Below are 7,864 nucleotides of genomic sequence, written 5' to 3'. Positions count from 1 at the left end.
AAGATCATATGAAGATAAGTGCAACATTAACACCTTAATGTAATATGTTTTAAAGCAACCAATTTAGTATGTGTTTAACTATATAAATGAAGAAACTATTATATCACTTAATTTTTTCAAATCAATGGCTTGTATGTTTTCACAACACTCCTATGTAACAAGCATAATTTTGAATATGCAGTTATGCTTGTGAGATAATAAAATAAATTCTTAAGGGCAAAAGAAAATTAAACAAGCAAGAAAACATGGTTACTGTTTTAATTCTATGTGTTTTTATGGTTAAAATGGCTTAGATAAATTTAAAGTTAAAAGCAGCTGGGAAGGAATTGGTAGTTTTAGGGACAGACAAATTTTTTCCCTGAATCTGTAATTTAGGAAAGAGATTTCTGGTTTCTTTTAGGCTTTAATTTCTCCTCTTTAATCCTCCTTACTTTATAATCCTGAAGGTCTTTAAATGTAGTAATGTTTATCACTCCTTGATTGCAGTTCTGTGATTACTTTGTCAAAGTAGAAGCCTCATTCCATTTACAAGGCAATGGGGGATAGAGGAAGGTATCTATGTTAAGTAAGAAAAAACAAGACAAAATACTCAGCTTCCTATACAGTTTTCCACTCAAAGCCTTGCAGAGCAAATAACAGAGATAACGTCTAGTGCACATGATGTGCAAGGACATTGAGTTAAAACCTGGGGATATAATTAAACTCAATATACTGTTAGCTTATCTGAACAATGGGAATAAAATTACTTGAATTACCTAACTCATAAAATTGCTTTTAATATACTGTCTTGAAAGATTTTTTTATTTTGTCCGTGATATCATAGATTTACCAAGTATAAGGCAAAAAGATAATATTTTCGCTTCAGAAACACATTTTCATTTAGAAATGTTCTTATCCAAATGAATGTTTTATCTATTCTTAGTGATCTTCCAAATCTGGTGTGGAAAAAGTTCATCTAAGACCAGTTTTAAATCCTTGTCCTTCAAGTAATTTCAACTAAGAGTGAGATTAAAAAACATATCCATGTATCTTTTTCAAAAATATACTGACTCATTTTATGGAATATTTCTGAAAGGAAATATATCTTAGGGATAAAATGTTTATATTCATTGAAAAGATGAAAATCTGCATTATAATTATTTGATTCTATTTTATAACAATTTAGCAACAAGGAGTCTGGCATGCTTAGATTATAATCCTGTCTTGCAAAACAGGGTGAAATACAGAGTTGTGTAAAGGACAAATATAACTATCCTTAAGGTCAGGGATCCCCAGCCTCCAGGATCTAATGCCCAATAATGTGAGATGGAGCTAATGTAACAACATTAGAAATAAAGTCCACAAGAAATGTAATGCACTTGAATCATCCTGAAAGAATCCCCTCCTCCTCTTCCCCACCCTCGTTCCTCATTCCATTCCTTCATGGAACCATTTCCTGATGCCACAAAATATGGGGACCACTGCTTAAGGTCGTTAGCTCTAGAATCTTTTGGAAAATCAATGTGCCCCCAGTAAAATGAATATCCTTGTTATCTCATAGGCTGTAATTGGTATAATTTTATAGCTAACAACAACTATTCTTATTCTTTTTTAACTTGGATAAAATTATACTAATGCTTACTTCTAGAAGTCTTATAGAAGTGGTATGCAATCAGATATAAATATATAAATTGCCTGATATGGATAAGACACTGTACAACGTTAACACCTTTAATCCTTTATTATCATGTAGGGATAAAGTAAATACATCTAAGGATCACAATAGGATATGTATATTTTGTTTTATATGTGTTTATCTTCCTACAGTTTAGCTTAGTTAAAGCTTGAATTATTTCAGATCTTAAAAGATTAGATAGTATGATTGTAGAGAATTTATTTTGCTTCATATGTCTTCTATAAGTTAGATAGCAGTTTCCACATTAAAACTGTGTACATGATTTTTTTTTTTTTTATTATCTGCCAATTGGTGATAAGTGGTAAACAAAAGAAAAGTGATTGTTTTGTAACCCATTCTGCCTCCCAAGGGGGCACCAGGAATAAAAGAAGAAAGAAAGAGATAGGAAAAGATCAACCTCCCTGTTAACGTACCTAGCAAACCCAGATGACATTGACCAGTAGAAACACAATTTGAAATTCATGATCTATGGAATGATTTCAGTAGGGTACCGCTGGTTAGTCAAGGTTGTAAATGGTAAACAAACTTAAATTTTAAGCATTTATGGGACATGATTCGCTGAGAGATGTTGGTGTCAGCTTTATAATTATCAGAGTATATGATGGACGTTCTTTATAAATTAAGTAGCTTTCTTTATGGAAACTATTCCCTACTTACAATGTTTGAAGATTTTGTCTGTCAACTCTGGGCCAGGATATCCCCGGTATGGCAAGAAAGATTGTGGAGATCTGGTGGTCTCAGATTTCTTTGTATTTTATTGGGTAATTTGTGGGTTTTGAGTCTTTGCTTATTCTGTACTGAATTCTCCATTTTGCCTGATGCTATATTATCTTCTTTTCCCATATATGTTCAACTCTATCCAGCTATTTCACCATGAATAAGAATGGGTATCTAATATGAAATGGGCTTCCCAGGTGGCTTGGTGGTAAAGAATTGCCTACCAATGCAGGAGACATGGGTTCAACCCCTGAGTTGGGAATATCCCCTGGAAAGGGAAATGGTAACCCACTCCAGGATTCTTGCCTGGGAAATCCCATGGGCTGAGGAGTCTGGTGGGCTAGAGTCCATGGAGTTGCAAAGAGTTCGACATGACTTGACTACTGGAAAACAACAACAATATGAAACACATCTGCTTTTCTCTCCCTATAGATATCTATATAGTAATATTTCATTCTTTCTGACCTGACCAAAGGTCATTTATTCAACCTAAAATTTGAGTCAGTCATGGTGTTGGGAATTGAAGCTATAATGACAAAGAATACAGATTTTTTTGCCTGACAGCATGGGATTATGGTCTAGTAAGCAAGACATGTATTAATGTAATATAATAATTCTTTAAGTGTCTCCAGTTTTGCTATGCCCTAACCTAATATGTGGAGTTAGGAATATTTCCTTAGTGAAGTGTCATCTAGAACAAGACCTAAATATTAGACAAAGTGGAGAGGAAGATGAAAAAGATGGTTACAGTGCTTGCTTCGGCAGCACATATACTAAAATTGGAACAATACAGAGAAGATTAGCATGGCCCCCGTGCAAGGATGACACGCAAATTCATGAAGTGAAAAAGATGGTTACAGACAAAGAGAGAAGCCTGATCGAAGGCCCTGAGAACAGCACATGAGGACTGGAGGCAGGCCACATGGCTAAAGCATAGGGCCTGATAGGGTGAAGAAGGGGAGGGCTAGACTGGGGCTAGGTAATGGAAGGCTATGAACGCCATCTGAAAGGGCTGTGGCCTTCAACCTCAGAACGATAGAACACCATGGAAGACAGTTTGCATTGTTTTAGACGAAACATCATCATCTTTCTCCCCCGCCCCCCAGATTGACTGTTACTTGTGTTTTATGCTAATTCCCTCCTATCCTGTTCAAGATCAGTCATCTCTTTTACTTTCATCTTCAAATCCTGTTTACCTGTCACCAACTTCCCCTCCTCAATATTCCCAGGCAGACCTAGACTATAGAATTGTTTTTCTTTTTTTTTTTTTTTGCATTATTGTTTTTACAAACCATTTGCTGAGTGCCAAGTGTCATATCAACATTGAATGTATTGCTTAATTGTCTTCTGTGATTAAAACTTCAGCTTATTGTAATGAGTTACTTACTCCGCAGGGTTATCAAGATACAACAACTTGATTCTTCCTTTAACAAATGTCTACTGGGTAACTATTAGGTGTGAAATTGGGAAATATGGATGAGGTAAAAAAACAGACAAGGTCAGTGACCCTCAAAAAACTTAGAAGTGATCGTGGCTCAGGTTGAAGAGAAGGAATACGATAAGAAAGCAAGTGAATATGTGCTAATTGCACATGAAAATATCTACAGGAAAAAGTGATTTTAAGCTATAAAGTAGCTTAAATTTGTACATTAATTTATTCATGAATTCAAATCTGTTCTGTGAGTTTACTATGTTCAGTAGGAAACATCAATAAGAGAGGGTGCTGATCTTACAGAACTCACATTCCCAGGGGGCAAATAAATGAACTGATAAACTGCTTTACAATGAGAAAGGTGATATAACAGAGGAGAGAGTAAACCACTGGAGGGGAGACTCAGTATACGAGACAAGACGTCATAGAGAAGATAAATCTAGGGAGATGGATTTTAAATTAAAATGAGTAAAATGCTTTAAAAGATGGGGTTCAGTCTTTAATAACTGAAAGATTAGCATGAGTGTATGGATAAATGAGGAAGAGTTTGGCATGTGATCCTGTGAGACTGGTTCAGTGGCTGGGACACAGAACAGAAGAGAAATATTCGTGAGCTCCTGTAGCCCTATATTCCAAATTAATGTTATTAGGATTAAATTTCGTCAGGATTGAGGCATTAGCCTTGAATCAGCTATTCAGCTCAGCTAGATTATCAAATAAATAAATTAAATAAGTTCATAGTATAATTAGCTATTTATCCCATTACCTTTCATAGTGAAATCAAGCCAACAACTAATTAAATAGGATTAGTCTTTTCAGGGAAGACAGAACCACATTTTTCTTTCTCTTTGGGATTAATGAAACTTTCCATTCAGCAATATGCATTTCATCACCAAACTCAAATTCCCACTGGGCTTCAAGACATTAGTATTTGAATATTTATGATGATGTTGAAGTATAGCCAGTGATTGTGTTTTCCGTTATAAAAGTAACAGTAAGAACAACCATTTCTTATGTATTATGAGTTTGCTGCCTGCTACCAGAACCCTTAGGGAAAAAATTCCATTAAAGGAAATCAAATTAATAAACGTGTGTCTAGCCACACCATCACAGTCATCATTTTAAAATTACATTATCATTCACTTTCTTTGATAGAAATGTAGTTATTATTATAGATCATCATCACAAAATCAATGTTTTGAGCTTCAAAAATATATGTCTCTTTTGGCTTTAAATTCATCTGCTAGCAAGAGTCTGGTGTTACTGCAGTGTATTAGTATGAAAATATATCCATGAATATTCATTCATGAGCATCAGCTTCTCAGTTTAGATAGTTAGCTTTTTAGTATAGTTTCTTTCATTTTACTTGGCCACTATCCATTATTACTTTGCATTTACACAGCCGCTTTTCTCTAAGGAATCTAAAGTACTGTAGTTTAATTGTCCAAAAGAAATGGTGTCAGGGTAGAGGAAAGGGAGGTAGAAATATGTGTTTCCTGATTGTCTCAGGGAATTGGGAGATACTTAATTTTAGTTCTGGCTTTAAGCCCAGACAGTGAGGCTGTGTCTACACAAGTGAGGTTGTATGTGAGACTTCTAAATTTTGCATGTTTCAAGAAATTCACAACGTTATTCTACCTAAACCAGTAGTTCTCAACCTGGAACAGTGTTCCTCTTCTCTCCATCCACCCTACTTAGCAAAATTGGGCAACGTCCAGAGAGATTGCTAGGTTGGGGAGGAGTTATGCTGTTATCCTGTGGATAGAGGTCAAGGATACTGCTAAAATCCTGCAATGCACAGAACAGCCCCCCACACGAAGAATTATCCATCCAAAATTTCAGTAGTGCCAAGATCAGAAAGCTTGATAAGTCTTAATACTATAAGCAAACAATTTGTCTTTTACTTATTGAAGAAGTCTAATACCAAATAATCATGGCAGGTGCCAAATATAATGCTCATTTTACTGAAATATCATTTGTAATAGGGAGAATTTCTACATGTGGTGTAACATGAATCCTTAATTCATCTCTAAAATATTCCTGTTATGTATCTAAAGTAATAAAGGAACTCTCTTCTGATTCTCATTTTATCTGGAGTGTCTGAAACCCTCCCTGCTTTTTTGTGGAGTCAAGTCATCTTCTGACCAGTGTTCCCAAGTTAACCCATACAGATACTAACAGGGCCTCTTATTTCAAGTCAAGGAGATTAACTCTAATCATTGTCATTCTTTCCCCCTCCAAAGGAATTCAGTGCCTTCCTTAAAGTATCCAAGAACAGGAAGTGCACTAGAACTGAAGTTTTTATAGGAAAGAATATATTAGCCCAGACATATACACAAAGTAACCATTTAAATAAAGAAATTTATTTTCAATTTTCACTTTTAGAAGTGTGTTAAAAAAATGGGAAGAAATGTTGTATTGTTTGTAACATTTGGATACAGTTATATGTATATAAGATAGTTTAAGTTTTTGTCTCATCCCCTTCAAATTTTTTCATGCAATATATTAATTCCATATACTGCAAAAAGTATTCTTGCCTGGAAAATCCCATGGACGGAGGAGCCTGGTAGGCTACAGTACATGGGGTGCCAAAGAGTTGGACACGACTGAGTGACTTCACTTTCACTTTCACGACTAATAGGTAATTCTGATTGACATTCTTTTCCCTGCAAAGATAAGCTCTTTATGTGTGTGTGTGTATATATATACATATATATGTATATATATACATATATGTGTACATATATATGTATATATATACATATATATATATATATATATATATATATATGTACTCATTAAGCATATAGCCTGTGACTCCTTCTAGAATGTGTCCCTCCATCTCAAGAAACATCTTAATTCCTTAAGCAAATAGGATTCCTGTAGATGCATCCAACCATGCCATGAACATATCCAGACTGGTTGATATCTCAGAGGGTTACATAGTTTAAAATTAGTCTAGGATTTATAACCATATAATATTCAAAAACAAAAACAAAGCTGTATCATTTCAGAAGTAAAAATAAAAAGAAAGAGAGCAGCTTGCAAGCAATTTCTAATCATCCATAAGTGAAACATCTGGTTCCAAATGTGGCCAGTTTTGTCTACTTATTTAGCTCTTACACACATACTCCAGTCATCTTTTCTTATATGCTGATTTTTTAGAAGCATAAAAGTTAGAACAATTTTTGTTCATTTGGTCATTTTGAATACCCACGTGTTATGGATTGAATTGCATTGCTCCCAGATTCATATTTCGAAGTCCTCACCCCAATGTGACTATATTTGGAGATAGGATCTTTATGGGGAAAGGACATAGCCTATTTTCCTGTATCACCTAGCACCATATCATCATAGGTGGTTTAGTCACTAAGTCGTGTTCGACGCTTGTGAATCCATGGACTCTAGCCTGCCAGGCTCCACTGTCCGTGGGATTCTCCAGGCAAGGATACTGGAGTGGGTTGCCATTTCCTTCTCCAGAGGATCTTCCTGACCCAGGGATCGAACCCGGGTCTCCTGCATTGTAGGCAGACTCTTTATTGACTGAGCTACAAGGAAAGATAAAGCATTAGGTGACAATCAATTATTTTTTGAGTGAAGGATATTTTCTTGAATGCAAATGACTCTTTGCCATGACATTTCTATCATCCTTTTGCCATGGTTTTAAAATACCAAGTTTATCTAATAACTGGAGTATGGCATGTAATTTCCATGGGTATAGTTTTATTTATCTCATACATTTATCTAAATTGGTTTGTTCAATCAACCTTAGGTACACTTTGCAATGTTTAAGGATTTTATAAGGTTTCAGACAATTAACATCTTGCAATACTGTTGGTTTCTGATAGAAATGTCTTCAATGACTTAATGATATCTGGCTGACTGCTTAAATTTCTAATTACATATTCTTTGGTGTATATAGGTAGATCACTGGTTAAAAACTAATTTATTCATCTAATTATTTCTTTTAAAAAGGAATATTCTGTTGGGAAGCTATGGAGCATATGTATTAGATCTCCATTATCTTCCTTTAGTAGGGT

At 34.9% G+C, this 7,864-nt stretch overlaps 1 non-coding gene across 1 annotated transcript; it reads left to right on the top strand.

Annotated features, from left to right (window-relative positions):
* Positions 1–3,141: 3,141 nt before the first annotated feature.
* LOC122686613 lies at positions 3,142–3,248 on the top strand. The gene has a single exon (XR_006338858.1). It is a non-coding gene; the product is annotated as a U6 spliceosomal RNA (small nuclear RNA).
* Positions 3,249–7,864: the final 4,616 nt, after the last annotated feature.

Source organism: Cervus elaphus, chromosome 3, assembly GCF_910594005.1.
Source record: "Cervus elaphus chromosome 3, mCerEla1.1, whole genome shotgun sequence".
In the NCBI taxonomy this organism is placed as follows: Eukaryota; Metazoa; Chordata; class Mammalia; order Artiodactyla; family Cervidae; genus Cervus; species Cervus elaphus.
The sequence above is the reverse complement of the archived record's forward strand: the minus strand, read 5'-3'. Positions and strand labels throughout refer to the sequence as shown.